Source organism: Dermacentor silvarum, chromosome 3, assembly GCF_013339745.2.
Source record: "Dermacentor silvarum isolate Dsil-2018 chromosome 3, BIME_Dsil_1.4, whole genome shotgun sequence".
Classification (NCBI taxonomy): Eukaryota; Metazoa; Arthropoda; class Arachnida; order Ixodida; family Ixodidae; genus Dermacentor; species Dermacentor silvarum.
This window is the reverse complement of record NC_051156.1, coordinates 217,197,451-217,219,931: the sequence shown is the minus strand read 5'-3', so window position 1 is coordinate 217,219,931 and position 22,481 is coordinate 217,197,451.

The following is a 22,481-nucleotide window of genomic DNA, read 5'->3' as shown; positions in this document are numbered from 1 at the left end:
CTTGGAGGACATTTCAAATCATGCGTCTTAGGAAGCATACCTTTCGTCTCAGAAATGGCGAGTTCGCACCGGAACTTCAGAAGGAAACGGCGTCGAAAATGACTAAACATTTTTTTTAGCTTTCACGTAATTACAAACAGCTTAGATTTGCTGTCTTGGTAGACGTTCCAAAAAGACGCCATTGTGCCCGTTGTTAGAGAGATACGATGACATCATGTGGTTCACCGATGGTCCACCGGTTAATGGTTCCAATGGTCCACCGGTTATCCATCCATTACATGGCCTGCCCAGCTCCATTTCTTCCGCTTAATGTCAACTAGAATATCGGCTATCCTCGTTTGTTCTCTGATCCACACCGCTCTCTTCCTGTCTCTTAGCTTAAGTAGTCCTAACCATGCTTAGCTCAACTTATCGAGGCTCAGCTTCGCTAGTGCACAGGGGTATGTGCCATTGCGCTTGGACCCTTTCTGCACTACCGCCAGGAATGGCCCACAATTTCTGTTTGCATGTTACAGACTAACGCTCTGCTTAAACAGCTCCGCTGTTAAAAAATAACTATGCTGTTTGTAAAATCATCTAGATAGCCATGAGAATGTGTCGCTGCCGTGAATGGCTGACGACAGGTGCATCGGCGCTTCTTGTCGAAAGTTAAACATCTAAGCCGTTTTGCCGCTTCAACCAATTAGCCCGCGCTCTTTGTGGATTGCCTCAGTGGAGAAGGGAATGGCAATAGGGCTTCAGGTTTTCATTAACTCAGCGAGAATTATACGTGCACATTCCTGCCGAAAATTTAAACGTGACAAACACAAATTGAAGGTTAGTGAAGCAATAATAGAATACCTAAATGTTCATTGTTCATAGATGAGGGAAATGGAAGAGAGCGGCGTTGAAGGGATTCATATAGATAGATAGATAGATAGATAGATAGATAGATAGATAGATAGATAGATAGATAGATAGATAGATAGATAGATAGATAGATAGATATAGATAGATAGATAGATAGATAGATAGTAGATAGATATGATCTGTCTGTCTGTCTGTCGTCTGTCTGTCTGTCTGTCTGTCTGTCTGTCTGTCTGTCTGTCTGTCCGTCCGTCCGTCCGTCCGTCCGTCCGTCCGTCCGTCCCGTCCCGTCCCGTCCCGTCCCGTCCCGTCCCGTCCGTCCGTCCGTCCGTCCGTCCGTCCGTCCGTCCGTCCGTCCGTCCGTCCGTCCGTCCGTCCGTCCGTCGTCGTGTCCGTCTGTCTGTCTGTCTGTCTGTCTGTCGTCTGTCTGTCTGTCTGTCTGTCTGTCTGTCTGTCTGTCTGTCTGTCTGTCGTGTCTGTCTGTCTGTCTGTCTGTCTGTCTGTCTGTCTGTCTGTCTGTCTGTCTGTCTGTCTGTCTGTCTGTCTGTCTGTCTGTCTGTCTGTCTGTCTGTCTGTCTGTCTGTCTGTCTGTCTGTCTGTCTGTCTGTCTGTCTGTCTGTCTGTCTGTCTGTCTGTCTGTCTGTCTGTCTGTCTGTCTGTCTGTCTGTCTGTCTGTCTGTCTGTCTGTCTGTCTGTCTGTCGTCTGTCTGTCTGTCTGTCTGTCTGTCTGTCTGTCTGTCTGTCGTCTGTCTGTCTGTCTGTCTGTCTGTCTGTCTGTCTGTCTGTCTGTCTGTCTGTCTGTCTGTCTGTCTGTCTGTCTGTCTGTCTGTCTGTCTGTCTGTCTGTCTGTCTGTCTGTCTGTCTGTCTGTCTGTCTGTCTGTCTGTCTGTCTGTCTGTCTGTCTGTCTGTCTGTCTGTCTGTCTGTCTGTCTGTCTGTCTGTCTGTCTGTCTGTCTGTCTGTCTGTCTGTCGTCTGTCTGTCTGTCTGTCTGTCTGTCTGTCTGTCTGTCTGTCTGTCTGTCTGTCTGTCTGTCTGTCTGTCTGTCTGTCTGTCTGTCTGTCTGTCTGTCTGTCTGTCTGTCTGTCTGTCTGTCTGTCTGTCTGTCTGTCTGTCTGTCTGTCTGTCTGTCAATTCCTTTTCCATCTCCCATGCCCATCTCCCACCTTGTTGTAGAGATCTGCGAGACATGCCGATCTCTCCAGTCTTGCCGCCTTTCATCGATTTGCAACGTTTCGCTGAATCCTTTCGTCACCAGTTATCCAACGACAAAGCAAATTGAAGGAAATATTGATCAAGCCCCCAATATCGAACCGAAGATTCCATGGTTTGTGGGCCCAGCGCTGTATCGACAATACTATCGTAACATCGGAACCCGTGCGTGCTGCTTACGAAATGTGACGTGCATGAACCGGTGGAATATTGGTGACCGAGGGGTAGCGTGAAACAGATAGGCCGGTGCAACGTAACTATTCATTTCGCTCGACACTATTCTTTTCTTATCATCCATCGCTCACGATCGGCCGTTCCTTGCGACAACCTGCCACTGACGAACCGTGGAAAGTAGAAGAACTGGAATAGAATTGCCACATTATTCTGGCCATTATGTCGGTGATTCTCACAGTAAACGTCCGTTGATGAGACAAAAGAATAATTTCACACTTGTGGGTATAGCCGGAGGTGTCCAAATGCCCTCATTTTTTAGTTTTCCTCCCCAACCCTGCGTCCTAAATCGCGTCCTCACCTTACCCTCACCCTCAGGTTAAAAAGCGTGCCCTCCCTCCCTTGCCCTACCGTCCTTTTGCTTCAATTTAAAATGAAACATTTACTGAAATTAGACTACAAATATGATTCCATGCAGTGTCATTCCAATCACCGAAGCGTGCCGCATTTCTTTTCTTATAGGGGCATTGACTAAACCGTTAAGCGACCACCAAACCTGCCGCCTATTTCTTTTTCGTAATATTAGAAAGGACACCTTTTAACGTGCGAGTCAAAGGGCGAAACATGGCACGGCCCAATATTTTTGCAATCGCTAGGCTGAGCTTCCTATTTTATTTCGTCGGCTACATGCATGTGTAATCCACTAAGTCCTTGTGACACCCTTAGACAGTCACGTTTCATCACCAGGTGCACTGGCGAATAAACATCGTGTACTACACCAATGCGGGGATCGCACTGAGATTGTTAGTGGTAAGATGGGGATAACAAGACGCTACTAGCAAACACTCCTGAAAACATGGCACGGCCAAACACGCTTGTTGCTCGTGAGACGAGTGTGCAATTCTGGGAGAATATGCTTACAGCTAGTTTTGTACACTAGTACTTACTGTCAATGGTATACACGATAGTTAACTAAAAGAAAAAGAAATAACTGTTTGTTTTGTGATACTACTGACGGAAGTGAAATATGGTTCGGGTTTAGAAAGTTCGCCTGTCTAAGTATGGTTCACAATTTTATGGCACCATGGCCACCACTTCGTCACGGCCTTGCTCACTATCCTATTTTTCAGTCGTTCAGGCATCTGTGAATAACCTGCGTGCTCGGAAGTTTGGGAACCCGGGTAAAAATACCATGCCGATCGACGCCAACAACTCATAATCGCTTGCAGCCTGCGCTTCCCACTTCTGCTTGCGCAGTTAGGCATAATCCAACTGAAACTTCCTAATTATTCGCTAGCGACGTTTTTTACGCAGGAAGTTCCACCCTAGTTACCGGGCTTTGAAAACAGAGAGCTCGTTGGAATTTGTGATTAGATACTAATTTAACTGCCTAGTACAGTAATAAACGACCGTGTTGTACTTTTTCGAGAGAATCAGCGATACGGTGCGATGTTATAAAGGTTAAGCTAAAACACTTATGTTGCATGTTTACTGTAAATAATGTCCCTCAATCGCCGTTACCTAGCGCCAGCCGAAACATAAAATCAAATTTGTTTTGGGTGTGCTGTAGTCGTCGTGATTATCGTCATAACTTTTTTTCCTTCTTTTTGATGTTGCCTCAATAGGTCAACAAGCGTAAATGCCTGAAAAGTGTCAAACCTCAAGTTCTTGTCTCCCTCGAATTAGAGCAAGAAAATAGGAATTCCAGAATGTTTACTTCGAATAAAGGAGTGTGCCTAACTCTCGTAATCAACGGGAAAAAATGAGAAAGGTTTGAGCGACGTTAACATGTCGTCGTCATTGTTCCCAATTTCGTTGCTGCTACAGCTCCCGATCGCCAAGTTTAGCTGCAGCTTACATCAAGAGCCATTTATAACTAAGCTCAGTAAAAAGTTAGCTTCGGCGTGCGTTTGAGCTCGAGAGGCTTCAGATGACTTCGAGAAATCAGTGTGCTTCAAAACTTCAGGCCTCAAACCCATCAAGCATGCAATCTGCAGGTTCAAACTAAATACAAGTTTAAAAAAAGGCACTCAGGCACACTGGCAGTTCGTCAGCTCAAGTAATTACTTGCTTTTTCAGTGCTTTACTCTGGCTAGATATTTTTATCTCTCTCTTTTTTCTTTCTCACCTCTATGGACTTTTCAAATGTGAAAAGTATGCCGATTACAATTACTGTTGGTTATATGCTGCCTGCCAAACACTGCCAATCAAGCCCATGTAATTTGGCATGCCTGATTTGTACACTTTCTTTACAGAGAAGCTGTATATGGCTAAGCGAAACCAAAATTCGTCCATCCAATGTGCGTTGAAATGTGGGCCGATCCTGGTGATAGTGCAGAAAGGGTTCAAGCGCAATGGTAAATTCCCCTGTGGACTCCGGGTGGTGGGCTTCGGGACCTCTACCGCGCCCTTGAACTACCCTAAGACAGGTGCGCCATTGGCTGCGCCGTCAGTGACGTCGTTCTCTCCGTCGCAGCCGAGCGCGCGTGCAGCAGTTTCTCTCCGACTTCAACATGGATAGGCCACGCATCGTACGAACTCCAGGCAGTTTACGAAGAACAGCGTAGACAGCGGCATCGTGAGAGAGCTTGTGTTCACCGTGCCGATGGTGCAGTCCGGGCACAAGAACAGGCCCGGGTGGCCGAACGCAAGCAGCAACTGCGGACCGAGGATCCGGCAGCCTATCATCATCATCATCATCATCATCATCATCATCATCATCCTATTTATGTCCACTGCAGGACGAAGGCCTCTCCCTGTTATCTCCACTTGCCCCTGTCTTGCTCTAGATGATTCCAACTAGCGCCTGCTACTTCATACAACGATAGGACGCGACACATCAAGGAAAAAATACAGGTGAAAGGAAAGAGCGTCACTCGCAACTAACTTTATTCCGAGCGCCTGCTAATTTCCTGACTTCACCAGTCTACCAAGCCGTCGTTTAATGAACCGTCGGGATTAACCCAGGGATAAACACCGGGGCCACACGTTTCAGCTTCGCTGGTTAACCATCTGTACGGAATGCTTGGGCGGTGACTTTTAGTAACTTTGTGTAATAAATTATTATTATTATTATTATTATTATTATTATTATTATTATTGTTGTTGTTGTTGTTGTTGTTGTTGTTGTTGTTGTTGTTGTTGTTGTTGTTGTTGTTGTTGTTGTTGTTGTTGTTGTTGTTGTTGTTGTTGTTGTTGTTGTTGTTGTTGTTGTCTAAATGACTTCTTTGCACTTCAGCAATATGAATCGCGCCTTCGTCAATTAGCTTCACATCGTCACCGTCACCGTCCCTCACCCTCACCAATTTTCCGAAGCCGATACTCACTTCACCTTCACCTCACCACGTGAGGGTGAGTGCAGATGAGGGTGCGGACGCCTTCCTGAGGGTGCCCATATCTGGGTATTTCACACATCCGGCTCCGGTATAGAAGATAAATACATCGGCTAGAAATTGGGCCGTAAGAGAGACAGTTGCATCAGGCCCAGAACTATACGCGCACTTGTTGCGTTACTCGCGTTCATTGATCTGCGATTAAATTTGATAGCCTGTGTGGGCGGCACTATGATGCTCGATCGGCCCCCTAACACAACCACGACCGGTGAGTTGTGAAACCATTTATCCGCTATTTCTTCACGGTCCGAACATACGCAACGCTATTTCGCCATAGGCCTTTGCTACGGCGTCATTGCGACCCTTGCCACAATAACATATTGTTCTCCCTTCAAACATGACAAGCATTCGAAGCTCGAGCTGGAGCTTGTTTAAGCGAAACAGCGCGACAGAATTCACTGCATTTCTTTTTATTTTACTGCCGCATGACAGTAAACGCATCGATCCTCTTTAAATGGCCCCGAGCCGCCACATCCGTTAAGCCAGCGCTTCCGTACAGTGGAGAGCGAGCGAAAATTCTCGAAATTGCGAGCCGTTCGCGAGAGCGCCGCTGATAAATTGCGAGGAGTTGAACGCACTGCGCGGGCGCGCGTGTCCGTGTCTTTACGCAAGCGAGGCTAGCGGCGGACCGCCACATTCACCTGCTAGCGCGGCCCATTCGTCGAGCTGTCCGATACTCGGTTCAAACGGTATCAACCTTTCCGAGACCGCTATAGTTTGCGTGCATTGCCTGTCTGCGTTAGCGCTCGTGAGGCGAGCTCGACGCGTACGCGTCTCTTTTCTGTGCATACCGTTGCTAGTCAAGGAAAACCCTTTAGGGCCTGCAGTTGTCGCTCAGTGGATATGGCACTGCGAGGCTGAGCGTGATGTCGCGGTTTCGAGAGCTGGCTCCGGTGGGGGCAGACTCTCGTGCATTTACATGTACGAGTACGCGGTTGTGGTGGTGGGGGTGGCGCTGGTAGTAGTGGAAGATCAGGTGGCTGTGAGGTGGCTTAATGGTGCGGATGATGATGGGGACGACGACGACGACGACGACGACGACGATGATGATGATGATGATGATGATGATGTGGACTATAACAAACGATATCAGCACGTAGCCGATAAGCGGGTGGTAGAACGAAAATAAAAATAGGCGGGAAAGTGGTAGTATAGTATAACAATGTAGAGCTCAAACGCTGCATGAACAATTATTAACAGCGAAATAAGAAGCACCTGTGGTTCAACAGTCAGTCTATCATAGGAGAAACTGTGCAACTGTGTGTCCTTTCGATAATCCCTTGCTCCTTCTAATAACCGCAGCCAAATGGGAAAATAGACTAGCTTGGATACGGATATCCGGTAAAATTAAGGTATTTCACGGGAAATCTTTCCGTATTAGGGCGCGTTTTCCGGTTATTATTAAAACAATTAATGCGCATGCAGGTTCTGCTGGCCAAAATTTCGGTCTGATTATGCGGCACGCTGTAGTGTAAGCACTAGGATTTCTTCAACGTGCACCTAAATCTAAGCAAACGAGCATTTTTGAATTTCGCCCCCATCGAACTACAGCCGCCGCAGCCGGGATCGAACCCGCAACCTCGAGCTCAGCAGCGCAACGCCATACATAGGGGGTAAGTATTTGCTGATTTAGCGGCCGCAGACCAATGAACAGTGACACGCTCTCTTAGTTATTGCGTTAATGACACGTTAATTGATTGTAAGATAACTATTTTGAGGTTGTACTGAAGTCCATGTCCACGAGTGGGTGGAGCATACGCAGAGCGGGCCCAAGTGGCACGTACTGTAAAGACCGCCTCCCGTTCCATATTTCGAAAATGGAGTACACCAGCGCTTCTGTCGTCTGTTCACTAGTCGGCCTCATCGTGTCTGTAGTCACCATGTCTTTTGCACTGTTTTCAAGCGATAAAACACGAGTTCAACGCGCGGAAGCCCCCGACGCGAAACGCGACACAAGCTCAACGCACCACGCAGTTTGGAAATTGCATGTCATCTCAAGCCCTTGCGACAGTGAACCCGCGAAAGACAAGCCGAACCCGTAGTCGCGTGGCCGCATAAAGCTGAGCGTGCGTCGGGGGCACCGACACGAACGCCACTGACATTGTCTGCCGATGTCGGCGGCTTCCGCCCGTGTCCGTGAACGTAGGAGATCCATCATCGGTGAAGTTGCAAGTTGCGAGAGCATTTGTGGAAGGGTGAGGACGCTGCTCCCTTCCATTTGTGGAAGGGATCAGCGACGACGGAAAGGAAGGTGGGTACGATGCGCACATACCGTGATATGAAGGAAAGCTGGTAGATTTTGCAGTTTCTTATTTTATGGTCAATGCACAACGCGACGACCCAGCCGGAAGCGTTGATTGAAGGCTGCGAACGTTGCGATGTATGGTACATGCGGCTGCGTAGGCTGTGAAACACGGGGTGCACGCTTTTATCGGAGCTGCTGGCACGAGCCTCTAACCGTTGTAAAAGGGCGCAGCCTGCGTGTGTGTAGTAGGGAGCCTACATGCAAGCTCCCTAGTGTGTAGTATATAGTACTACTAGCAGCAGTATCAGAAAGAGGAGCAACAGTTTTTGTAATGGGTAAGTATAGCAGTCGTAACTTTAGGTTGCGACTATTATACTACTATACTACGACTGCTATAGGTAAGCACGTAGCCGTAGGTAGTGGTCGTAGTGTTGTAGTATTTGCGGTTTAAAAAATTGTAATTCGCCCGACTGCAGCACGAAACTCATAGGGGCTGCTCAGAAACAAAGTTTTGCAGTTGAAGAAAAATTCGTCCTAGTCCGAGGATCAAACCAGAAACCAACGCCTTTCAGCAGGGATATACCAGCCGCTGTGGTGTGATGGTTGTTATTATTATGATAGTTGTTATTATAGTTGTTATTTGCAGTAGTAGCTTTCGTTCCAGTCGCGGCATTAGCCTTACTTTAGTATGATTGTTAGCAAATTAAGCGACTCACTTGAATTCTCTTATTATATGCCAACATGTCATCTCGTGACTGTGTGCTCTTCTCCATTTGGTATAACTTAGACATGAATCCTTAGACAATTATCTGAGTTAGTATATTTGATATGTTTTTATGCTTATTCACATGTGTGTACTCGATCGATGCTTATAATTTTAACAATATTGTATGCACCGAGTTACACTTTCATTTTATATAATTCTTCTCTTGGTATTATTTATATGCCTTGTTCGTAGATCTCTACATGTTTTACTGCTTGCAGTCAGAATTACCTTATCCTAGTGAATATAAGATGTCCCCTGCCAGTTTTCTCCCGAACGCTGGTACCTCAATCTGTAATAAAGCAAGGTTTCCTTGCCTATGCTCCTGGTTTCGGCATGGTTGCTGCTACTGCCGGCTGCTGTCAGCTGCTGCCGAGGTCGGTATCTCGGCGGATATTTGTGGACATGTATACATAGATTATATGCGCACTGAACGCTAGTACTAGAAAATGGGCACACAAGTAAGCTCACCTCTGTCCTGCGTAACGAAAAAATAAATTTCTGGACTGAGGAGGACACTCGCCTTGGGTGAAGAAAGAAGTATTCTTTCTCACTGGCTCGGATCATTATACGTTTATTCTCTCTCTACCTAGAACCTGAACGCATATTGTTGTCTCATGGGCATCTCAAAAACACAGCGACCTCTTAATGAAAAAGCGCATTATATTCAATGACATATTTGATTTACTTGATTTTTCTATAATTTAGCCATTAAGGTATGTCCCCCTGGGTGTATGCCTCATCTCGGCCGAACCTCCAGAATGGGGAATACTGTGACAAAAGAGGTACAAAGTCCTAAAATGTAGCTGCAAGTTATGAGTCGCACTCCGTCTCTATAGTCGCACCCGTCATCAGCATTGTTCCCTCAACAAGCGTCACACATCGCCTTGGTCTTTTTGACATCGCTGCATAAAAATGCACGTGAATAAAGTTGTGACCGTTGTGGTGGATAAACACAAGCATTGCATGACATTCCACATTGCATAGGATGAAAGTAAACAACATTGTACGTATCGCAGTCATAGTTGTATAGGTTTTAATACATACCACTCGAGCAAAGCTCCGCATCGCATGGATTCCCGCACGCACGTTAGACCTGCGTATTTTTTTAACGTTTCAACCATGTGTAGATAACGCCGCTAGGTTTCTTGAAGTGAAATTGACTGGCCGATGTATTGGAAATTGTAGTAGCAGTATATCAGTGCTCGTTTCTGTAGTATCTGCAATCGCAGTGTAGTAACTTTGCAACACAACAGTAGAAGAAGTTGATAAAGATGTGCGCGAAGATGCCGGTGCTGCTCCAGCATTGTATCAAAGCTCCCTTTTGAGGAACACGCTATCGCTTCCCAGATGTCGACGTCCGCGTCACGCACCCGCCCTTCCTCCCCTCCTTCCCTTTCATGCGGTCGCGCCGCACTGCAATGCCCGAGGCGGTCTCCGAACGAGAAACGCGGAGAATAGCGCGTAACAAGGTGTCCCCGCACGAGCCTTCTCGCACGCCGTTGCCACCACCGGCTCCGAAGAATGCCCAATGAAGGAGGACCGAAGACGGCGCGGAATTGCTCACAGCGGTCTCGCAACAAGCGCTCGCGCGCTCATCGGCGTGTCTGTTCGGAGTCGTCTCTCTTACAGTGCGGTAATTCCGTTTACGGGGCATGCCCGGGGCTGCCTCGGGCTACCTCGTGCAAAGCGGGCTGAAGTGCTCAGCAGTGGATTCGCATCACGTTTCGCGGGTCCTTATTCGGGCGAGCGGATACGTCGAAGGGCAGCCGCGGGTCATCGGTATTGAGAATACCGTACGACGCTTTTTGTACACCAGCTGACTCGTCGAGTTCTTATTCACCGTTGCTTGTTTCACTGCTTGTGACGCTAACGTAGCTGTCGTCTTGTTTCCAATCTTGTTCTCTTTTCTTTCACATATTCCTTTCTTCTTTTTCTGCTATAATATATATATATATATATATATATATATATATATATATATATATATATACGCACCCGAGAACACGCTCGCACGTTCCCATATAGGGGTCTCAAAGAAATTCAAGCTTTACCGGACACTTAATCTGATTAACCTCTCTGCCTTTCACCTCGTGTTTACTTCCTCATCCTCAAGGTTTACGCTGCAGAGTCCCTAGATTGTATAGACTTCTCGTTTTTGTTATTGAAATGAGCATAAAGCGAAGGAGATGTAGTCGCTCTATAATGGTGACGGCTACTCCTTTTCGCATAACAGAAGCAACCATATAAAAAATATGGGTAGTGAGAAAATGAAAAGAAACAACGTCACAGGGCCAGAAATCCATAGCACACAGTCCTATACACCCGCAAACATATAAATATAAAAGGAAAAGGCAAGTCACACCACAATTAGTTTGTAAACAAGGTCACAAACACGCACAAGCTACCACGATGAAGACTGTAACGAGCATGTAAACAGAAGAGACTACACAGAATACAAGAGAGTATAACACTTGATACACAAGTGCTAATAATTACAAATAAAAAATGGCACAGTTTCGCCCTAAGGGCGAAGCAATGAATGCGATAGCAACACAGCAATGTCATACGAAGTAAGGTGAGCGGCTTTGGTAGCAATATGAATTGTAGTAAACATGAGCTGATTAAGTAAGCAGGTGTGCTGCGGCGCAAGTAGACCGACATGAAGAGAGACTCGATGACCACGAGAAGGCGCGTGTGAAACGGTGGTGTTGATGAGAAGCGCTTCCCGTGGGCAGCGCGTTCGAAGGGACACACCTGTAGCGCTGCACTGCCGACCCGGGCAGCATTGCACGTGTAGCGTGCGTTGGAAAATGTGACCCGACTATTACTAACTAAATGAACAAGCGTGGTGTGAGCGCGCACAAACAAACATGAATAGATCACACTGAATGACTGCAGACAACGACTGTCAAAACGCTGGCAGCAAGCGCATACGCCGCAGCGGGCGAAGGTACGTGCGGTCTATCGCTTCAACGGAAACTGAGCGGCGAATGCACGGCGCATAAAGGTCAGAGCCGTGTGGAGATAAGCGACGGTGCGAGCGAGCGACGAGCGCGGTTGTTGACAGAGTAGAAGTGCGCCCCCCCCCCCCCTCCCGCTCCCTCCGGCGCTGGCTTCCCGCTTCCTTGCTTGCGCGTGGGAGATTGAGTGCGTTCGCTCTCCGTGATAGCGCGCGTCCCCGCACGCTTCCGCTCAGGCATACGGCGCGCGGCGAAGATTTTATCTATAGGGAACCTCACGGCGACGGCGACGCCGACGGCAGAAATCCGGTTGAAGTGTCCATATAATTGCTATCGCAATAATAGAAGCAAGTTGTATAATTACACTGTGTGGCTATTCAGTGCGATATCTAGAAATTGTTACGGATGCCTGTGTTTTCGAAAAAAAATGTTCGATTGCATTTCGTCTTTTTCCTGTTGCGTTCCTTTTGTTAGCAGGATTGCGACCTTTCACACCCCGTTTCGTTTGAACCCTTCACGTATGCATTGTTCTGAAACTCTGACACGGACGCGTTTAGCAGAATGGGATGCACCGGCTCCGCGTTTTGTCTTTTCTGCGAGTGCATTGCGTGGTGCACAACGTAAAATAATGTGTTTTTGTGTTGTTTGTTGTTAATGCGAAAGCATTATATGCCCCATTACGCGGAAATTCGGCGTCGTCGATGGCGTGACCGAGCAATGTTACAAAAAAGGGCCGATGGCTCAAACAGTAAGAACACATCAAAAATGCCCGGATTGACGTCAGATATCTCAGGGAGGTTCCTGCGAACAAAAGTAAATTCATGGATTTGAAAAGAAAAAAAAAATTTGCAGTGGCTTAGCTCGGCTATGCCAGGATATACATAGCGTTAGCAAAAGTTCAGCTGATTATTCTTAGCTTTCCTGGATGTCTAGATTGTCAAGGATTAGCTTGATTGTCATGCTTACTGCTGCTCCAATGACACACACGCAGTATACGTATTATGTGACACATGTATTCATTCCTCCTACGCTCAACCGCTAATTGCCAGGCAACTACTTCGGGATACGATGAGTCAAGCTTCTCCGTTCTTCTGCGCTGTTGAGCAGCATTTGCGCTCTCCTTCTCCATGGCTATACCACACTGGCAAACGCCAGTCAGAAGCGCAGCGGCTCCAGCGCAGTGTCAGACGGCGACTGCACAGCGAGCGCGCGCCGGCGCCAGTGCGTCTACCACGGCTACGACGTCACTCCTCTGGAATGCGCAGACCGGCGGCGGTGAGTCGCGCGCGGCGGCGGCGGAGTGCACGAGAGGTGCCGGCTCCGGTGGCTCCGGTGCGCAAGCCGTGTGACATCACTGATCCTTGCGCATGCGCAGCACGGCTATTGATGTGTCCGCGCGAAACGGGCTTGGCTAGGCCAGTGTAGCTAACGCTACAAAAAAGTCAGAACCCTTCCACCCTGTGAAGAGGGAAGTCCGGCGAAGCTGGCACTCTGGTGGGATTTGCTATGTTGGGGTTTAGCTATATAGTGGGGATTGGCTATGTTGAATTTTTGGTCTGCCGACTGCTTGCGACAGCGTTTTCCTTTCTTTAAACCACTGGCCACAGCATTTGCCGTCCTGTAAACTGCTGCTGCCAACAGCCGGCGAACCAAAATCGGCGTCGTGTCGGCCTAGTGTGAATGAGCCTTATATACAACCAACGGAACTCCTATCACACCCCACACCTCCGTTGACCTACTCTTAGGTGCGAAGCACCTTATGCGCCCGGGCTGTCGGCGTCTCCTGTCGTAGTCACGGTAAACGAGCGGCCCGTGCTCGCGCTCGCGCTTGGCACGCGCTCGTGCTACTGCTCCCGCGTTCGTGTCGTCGTCGTCTTCCACAGCTGACTGCGTTGCCGCTCATCATTCCAGCGTAGAATTTCACTTCTTTTCTGTCGTCGTAATGGAGAGGCCACGTTTACGGGGTTATGAGCCATTGCTTAAGGCAGTATGAGCCCATTAGCGATTCATCACTGCATGCTTCGCACCTCCCCATGGTCTCACGTCAGTGGAGCTGCATTTCGCTCAATGGGTCATTTGACACTTACGCATAAAATTTAATTCATCGCTCAACCCGAGCCTACGACTTAACTCGTGATAACTGTAATAACTAATAAAAAATTACTCCATCCCCCGCTAAAGGGAACCATGTGTGGATGCGAAGCAGCGGGGCGATGGTTAGCTTGAGCGGGAGATGGTTTCGCGGCAGCGGCCCGAGCGCTCATCGCGGCGCTGCACAGGAGAGAGAATGAGGTGCGCGCGCTCCGTCATTTTCATACCGCGGAACTACCGTGGCGCCCCCAGCGGAGTATGCAGCTGTCGCACCACCTGTCGTGCGCGCCGCTCCGGATTCCTAGAGGAGAGAAAGGGGGGGGGGGGCGTAGGAGAGGAGAGAGAGGAGAAGGGGGGAGGACGCGCATGCGCTGTGGGGGTGTGGGACGCCGCGGGACGCAGGAGAGACGGACAAAGCCCCCGCCATAAGCTGCTTCTCATCTAAAACTGAAACAGTAAGAAAGGCGTCCATAATGGCGAAATTGCTGAGGGAGTTAAAGAAAACAATGATGGTTTCGCTAATGCTTCATGGTAAAGGACATCATCAAGCTTGTCCTAAAATAATACTGTAACCACGGATTTTTTTTAAAAGCACATGGCCTTGATAGGAAGTTCGCAGATTCACACCACAGCGCATACCACCCCATCGTAAATGGCATGGCCGAACGTTTCCACCGGACTTCAGTATCTCGAGCGGCCATATCGTCATGTTCATCGGCCGCCTTTTATTGATGGCTCGCCAGGCTCGCGTTTCTTGGGCTGAGGATCTTCCTCTCGTCCTGCTTGGCGTGCGCTCGTCTTTCAAGGAGGACCTTGGTTGCACAACTGCTGAGTTGGTCTATGGCACAACGTTGCGCATGCCTGGTGAATTTTTCGCGCCAGCTACTGTCGCCACGCCGGGTCTAGACAGTCACGTTCAACAGCTCCGCGTCCTCTTTTCACGCCCGCGTCCTTACCCTAGCCGGGATGCATCGTCGACTGGCGTTTTTGTCAGCAAGGACATGACTACAGCGAGCCACGTTTTCGTCCAGCGTAAAGGCATCCGACCATCCCTTACGCCTCCCTCCCTACGACGGCCCTTTCAAGGTCTCAGCCGCACAGAAAAAACTACCATCGAGCTCAACAGACGTGAAGATAGCCACGACTTCCTGGCGACCTCGTCAGCATTATGCGCTTCCGACCACTTTACCACCGTGGAAACAAATGATTTACCCGACCACCCGATATCACAGGCCGTTTCTTGGGCGCCCGTACATCGCTGCGCTTCTTCTAAGGGGGCGGGGGGGGGGGGGGGGGGGGGGCAGCCCTCTAGCAGCCATCGTCATCTTCATTGGCCGCCTTTTATCTATGGCGCGCGCCATTGGCTTGAAGGGTTCCTTGTTCTTTCGGAGAGTGTGAAGGTTTCACCAAAGGTGACTATTATGCTTTCACATTCCCACACGTAAGCAGTCGTGTTTCTTCCGACTTTTTTTATGCGAAGCATTTCGTGACGAACATTTGCCATTTTGAGAGTATCTATCTATCTATCTATCTATCTATCTATCTATCTATCTATCTATCTATCTATCTATCTATCTATCTATCTATCTATCTATCTATCTAGCCGCCTACGTCTTGGTGCTCTCATGGTCGTTTTGTGAACTTTGTATATACCAAAATTGGCATAGTATTACAAGAGTGTATGACTAACATAAATGATAGGTCATTATATGAATGACATGACATGCGTGGCATGTAGCTCATGAAACAGCCGCCTACGTCTTGGTGCTCTCATGGTCGTTTCGTGAACTTGGTAGGCGCCCCGCACACTGCTTCGCTTAACATCGAGTCCCACAGGGCGTGAAATCTGCCGGCTATTTTTTTTTTCTTCGGTGACTTTTATTTGCAGTTCGTCGCGGCAGCCTCACGTGTGTGCTCGCTCGAGCAAACGCCACTGGCGCGCAGCAAAGCATAAAGGAACAACCGGAGTGATAAATTTTGGTGACCGAACTTCTTGCGTATAGCTTCCACAGCGGTGCACCTGATATCTGAAACGGAGCATGTATATCAGGCGCGACGCCTGCAACACCGCTTGCAGAGCTCCTCACCCTGCCAGCATTGGGAGACGTTACATCATGCCTCCCCCGGGTATCCTTAATGTACCCTGTTAGCAGCTTCAGCGCAACATCTCTATCACCTTCAATGCACCACCCTTCAGAAGAAACTGCGAATGTTTTAAATAGTGCCAGCGCAGTATACCGCCTTCGATAACGTCAGCTTGTGATTAACATGCATTGCGTACGTTCACTTCCAATAGCCACAATCTCAGTGTACGGGGAAGTTTGCATACTTGTGTGATCACTGTGTACATCATACGAGTATTCGTCAACCAACGTCCGTAGTTATACACGCCAGACCATCAGTCAGGCATCTGCACACCTGCAGGTCCTTATTAAAGTCAGCATCGCTCACGCTCTCTGTAATTAGACCGCCGTCACCCCCTGCCCCTTTTCACTTCAACACAAATAGCACCTCCGCATATCCGTCTTTCGGCCATTATTCCAAACATCTTCATTACAGCTCTGCATTTTGTGATAGATGACCTATCATCTCGAACTCACGGGGCTTCATTCACAAATGCCTTCATTCGCGAAACAACCGTTTGTCTTTGGTCGGCGGCCATCGCTAATGTCGTGTTCGCTGTCACAGTTAGTCGGTCCCGAAGGTCTTTGTGAATTAGGGAGTCGTTTCGTCGTCGAGATAGCCATTTCTTGTCCTTTCTTTCTATTTTGATTTATTTAATACAATATTACAGATTGTCTAAGAAGACACGGCTAAAGGCAAACGAGTCTCTAAGAGGTACGAGGTTATATAAAAGTCCCTTTGTTAAAGCCGATAGCTTCCTAGGAGCATTCAGCTATTCACTTGCATGGGCAATCATTGTCGATGGTTTCTGCGCAATTTTTAATCCGTGGCATCGGCAAGCTTGATTTCATGACCATGTCAGAAAGAAAGTGACGTGGGTGAAGGGGTATAATGATCAATTTGAATATACCCCAATTCCTATACCCTAACTGTTCAACGCACTACGTTGTCAGTTGTTTTTATTAGCTGCATATATACGGCAAGTTCTCTGTTTGCAAGGCGGCTAGCTACTCAAACGTCATCAAAAATAAGCTCAGTTCATGGCAAGGGAAAAGTAACAATGTAAAACCAAAAAGGTGCAGTTTTTCAAATGTAGCATGTTCTACTACGGTTGCAGAACATGCATTTATACGAACCATATGATTGAGTTCGAGTGTTGTCGTCTTCGTCCACAGCTGGCGCGTTTGCACGCTCGTGCTCTGCGACGTGAATAGGTTTTGCGCGCTATGCTCAGGAGAGAGACAAAGAAAACGAGAGCGAGAGAGACGCATCCACGGAGCAGGTCTGCTGGAACGCGTTGTCGGTATTTCAACGCGGTGTCGGTGTTGCAAGCTGCGCTATGCAGCGTGCAGTGATGGCCTTAAGTCCTAGACGCACGAAAAGGAATTATCATCATGAGTAATAAGATTAAAAGTTCGCGCGCACTTCCGGAAAATGCTGGGCTACCACCGCCCAGCTTCGCTGTTGTAAGCTTGCACTGCCGAGTGCAAGGTTAAGTGCTTTTTAACGCGATAGCGTTTAGGGCCCCGTGTCACATAAAATCCGGCGTCGGCGTTGGCATTAGCACCCGCGGCCGAGAAAATCAACCCCAACCACGTTTAGGTATGCCACACCATTCTATCATTAATGTTGATCATACCTTGTCTTGCATTCCTCGGAATTTTGAGAATGACAATCCACAAACAAATGTCACGAAACAAAGCACAACAAAATTTATTATTCAAATATTACTCAAACAGCGACTTTTTACTGCTCCTAGTTACATATCACGGCTTGTTCACCGCTGTAACAAAGTTGGTGTCCCATTTTGCAGAATTGACATTTACTGCGTATCTCTCATTCCCACTAACAAAGGATGGAACCTCCTGCCCGCCTGCTATCGTGTCCATTCAGGATACCACCATGTTAAAGTCCGCGCTATAGGTACAATCACTTGCACTTGAACGAAGCAGAATGTTGGCACGAATTGTATTCTGCTTCTATTATTAATGTCGTTACGCTATCAATTATTAGCTACATAATCTTTATTCAACCGTTATCCCTATATGCCAAATTTTGATGTTGTATGTGAAGCTGCTTACACACTTCTTTTCACTAACGCCTGAATGGCCGTAAGTAGGAGTAAATCAAATGAATTAAAAGCACTGGGCATAGTTGCGGAATCCGAAGATGGTGTGGGGGAGGGGGCAATAGAAAGACCGGTGTAGTCAGCGCACAGTCGGGACCTTGCGAGCTCCTTCCGCAAACGAGAAGCCTGCGTCTCGCGTACGCAAATAATGCGCCGGCGGCAGCCCGTCGAGGACGAAACAGCTGCTGATGGAACACGGCATCTGATTGCGCGTCATCTGCGCCTAATGGAATAGCGGGAGAGGGCACCGTCGCTCGAAGGGAGAGCGCTGTACCCGTAATCGACTCGGTGCAAGTTCGGCGGTGAGACTGCGTCCACTCGTTCGCGATGCGAAAGAGCGTGGCACGCGCCTCGGAGGCTATACCGCCTGCCTGTATAGGGCTCATTATAGTCCGGAGCGCGTCCTTATCATGTGTGAGATTCTGTGCCTATACGGGAGACAGAAATTACGACACACCGAAACAGGCCTGCCGCAACTTTCCATTCTTGCAACGGCGCGGCTTTGGTCTGACTTTTTTTTTATGTATAATTCTCGCTTCGCCATTTGATATTAGCGCCATTTGAATGCCGCGGAAAGGAAAAATAGAACGGACGCTTCGAATATTGCAAACCGCTTAACTATACGAATGAATTGTTCATAAAAAGAATTCAAGCAGCCCGGTGTCATTACCAACGTTATGTAACTTGGTCCGACCAACATGAACGCTCATCGGTCGTTATCAACCTCATCGAACATGATCTGACCCTTATCAGCTCTTATCGGTCCTTATGAACCTGGATCTCCAGCGAAGCTGTTGCAAAACCACCACTAAAATTGCTGAGGGGGGTATGCAATGCTTTATTGATGGTTCGGATGCTTGTTTTGAGCTTGTTCTTTATTGAAACGTAAGCTGTTCTGTGTGTTGTATGGGTGATTTCAATGAACGTATGCACTGTTCGCTTCACTTTGCTGAGCGCTTGTAGCCTCTGCCTTACGTGGTTATGAGCCATTGCCTCTTTCCTCCCCCTCCCTCTCTCCCCAGCGTAGGGTAGCAAACCAGATTTTCTGATCTGGTTAACCTCCCTGCCTTTCCCCTTTCTTCTGTCTCTCTCTCTCTCTCTTGCTTGCTTACGGGGGTATGAGCCATTGCATTCGTCTTACGTGACGGACGGACATGTTTCCTCGTTGGGTAGGCATAGAAGTGCTTAAGCATTTACTATAGAACATCATTAATGACCGAGAACAGTAAGTGGAACCGAAGGCCTCAATTTTTGTTAGTTACAAGCATACGAAGCAAAGAGATAATGAAGTCATGTACAGAAAGCCGAATGTTAATAATTGTTAAGGTTGATTTAAATGTATAGAAATAATAAGGGACGTAAAAGTGGTAAGAAAGAGACTTGCAGCAGGTGGAAGCCGAACACACATCTTTCGCATTACATAGAGAGAGAGAGAGAGAGAGAGAAAGCTCTTTAATGAAAGGCATAGAATTCTGCCTGCGTGTGTAAAAAAACCGCCTACAGGCTACTCTGCAAAGGGCGGGGGGGGGGGGAGGAGGAGGGGGAGAGAGAGTTTTCGCATTACGCCTGCGCTGCTTTACCATTAAGCAAATGCTGCGGCCATCCACTCTATAGCTACAACTTTCTTGGATATCCGTGTATGTAAACGTTTTAAGTTACTTTACGCAATTGCCAGAGCTGCCTGAAAGAAAGAAAGAAAGAAAGAAAGAAAGAAAGAAAGAAAGAAAGAAAGAAAGAAAGAAAGAAAGAAAGAAAGAAAGAAAGAAAGAAAGAAAGAAAGAAGAAATGCAGCCAGTTCCACGAAGTGAAATCTGTCGAAACAGCGGAGCTGTGGTCGTTCTGTGTCTGCGATTGTCGCATATGTTTCCTTTTTTCGCTATGGTAGTCTTCGTTTTAGACCGAAGGAACGACCACAACTCCGCTGTTTCGACAGATTTCCCTTCGTGGAACTGGCTGCATTTTATTAGTGACATATGAACATCAAGGTAGGGTAGAAAACGCGTTTATTCACTGTTTAATCCCTCCCATTGCTTGGGTTTTTGCAGGTGTCCCGTCGGGTGCTTTTATTTATTTATTTATTTATTTATTTTACAGCGAAGCTGTTTAAGCCGGCCGTAATTTGTAGCGCGTTAACAGAAAAAAGGTGGGATGTGGGCGGATTCTGGCGGTAGTTAGAAAGGGTCCAAGCGCGATGGCACATACACCTGTGAACTAGCGAAGCTGAGCCTGGCTAAGTCTAGCTAAGCATGGTTGGGACAACTTAAGTTGAGTCAGTCATCGATATACAATCGATAGCCAGTCAATAGCTAATCAATAATCGAAAAATAATCAATAAATTCCGGGAAGTGCTGGGGATGCCTTGGTAGTGCTGAGCCTAGCCCAAATACGTGGCCAATACCTTGCGATAGCCAATTGATAGCCAATCAATAGCTAATCGATAATCGACAAATAACCCATAAATTCCGGGAAGTGCTGGGGATGACTTGGTAGTGCTGAGCCTAGCCCAAATATGTGGCCAATACCTTGCGATAGCCAATTGATAGCCAATGTATAGCTAATCGATAATTGACAAATAATCCATAAATTCCGGGAAGGGCTGGGGATGACTTGGTAATGCTTAGCCTACCATAAATTCCGGGAAGGGCTGGGGATGACTTGGTAATGCTTAGCCTAGCCTAAAGGCCAGGACTGGCTAGCTAGGTGACCATCAGCTCCGCTGTCTCTTTAGCATTTCGGCTCCAGTGCAAGCTATGCTATTTGCTTTTTTTTTTTTTTTTTTGCCCTTTACAAGCACGGTCTTGTGATCGCTGTGGTAGACGGTCAGTGGACGCCGCGCCGAGCGGCGTCCATCGTGCGAAGAGCGCGCGGCGCAAACACCACCTCTTTCCCCCCGGCGCGCGCTCCGATTGGTCGGCTCCTCTCCTCCCGGCGACCGGTAGGAGAGGAGCAATCCCGGGTCACGTGACGTTTCCGGCGCTGCTCCTGCGCACGACGGCATCAGCGGCGCACGCTCGACTGAGAACAGTGCCGCCATTGAAATAAATAAATAAATAAATAAATAAATAAATAAATAAATAAGAAAGAAGGAAGGAAAGAAAGATCAGGTAAAGGTTAGTTGCATTCTATTACGAGGAAAATGACACCTAAAGTAAGTGAACAATTCAAAGCAAGTCTTCCGTGGACATCATGGCCTGCCTTTCCTTTACCTTTTTCACTCTCTCTCTCTCTCTCTCTTGAAGGCATGAATACAGAGAAGGCGAAACAGAAATTCCCCTGGGCTATTCATTTTCTTTTTTAAATATTAATGTCCGTCCATACAGTTGCAAATTGTGTATTACTGAGGTACGATACACGTGGTGTTTCCTTTTCTTTTTACTTTAACCATGCATCATCAGCCTATATACTTGTACTCGCACTGCCGTGCAAAGGCCACTCTCATAGATGTTCAGTTACCCGGTATTGTGTCAGCCGTCATCCTGTGTCTGCCTCTTTTTTAACATCATTACTCAAGCTAGTCCGCTGAAGCCATCGACTAGCTGTGCATCTTCGCCTTTTTTTTCGTTTTCTTTTTTTTTTTAACACGAAAGTGTTTTATGCCGGGGTCCACCAAGACTTCACTGACGTATTTCCGTCACGGAAATACGTCATAGAACATAATACAAAGAAAGAAACCAGAAGAAAAAGTTCCACAAACATGCAAAATTTGGAAATCGAACCCACGACCTCTCGGTCCGCGACGATAGATCGCCGAGCGTTTAACCCATTGCGCCACAAACGCATTTGCAGAGAGCTACACAGACGCGCCTTATATATCTAACACTCCTCCGTGTACCCGCGCTCTTGTTCGGGGCGGTGCCGCCGCCTACGAGCAGAAAAGAGAAGTACTGCATTATGACACTAACGCGCACCGACAGTGAACGCTTCGGTGGTCTCAGCACTACGACGCCTCGATGCCAGCATTCGAAGGGACGCTGGCATCAAGAAGCACTACCAACGCCACCTAGGTGGCGTTCACCGTACTCAGCACAGCGGAGCGTGGCCTCCGCAATTAGCTCTGAAAATGTTTCTGAAGTTGATAGCGGAGGCTGCAATTACGACGCGCTGTACGCGCTGATTTGACTCGGTGACGATTCAGTTACGTGCTTTGTCTTGCGCGTTGTATTAGTGTGTCAGTTACGTGCTTCGTCTTTCGCGTTGTGCTAGCGTGTGCAGCGTAGTGCAGCTTCCATATGCACGACGGTTGCTCATGGTCATCGACGTTGGTAGTCGTGATGGAGGAGACGTGCCACCAGGCGTCAGCGTGGGTGCATCAACGCCTAAGGGCGCTTTAGCCACAAAACACCAATAGACATTATATATCAATGTGCAATAAACATTACACTACTTCTGTGAAGACACGTTTCACTTTCGTGTTCTATACCGATTCCTATATAAGAGGGATCAACCACATTTTTTTGCTACTTTCATAGACCACCGCTTACCGCACTATGCCGAGACGCACTGAAATTCACAGTTTCTTTTTTCTCAATCTCAACCAGAATATCAGCT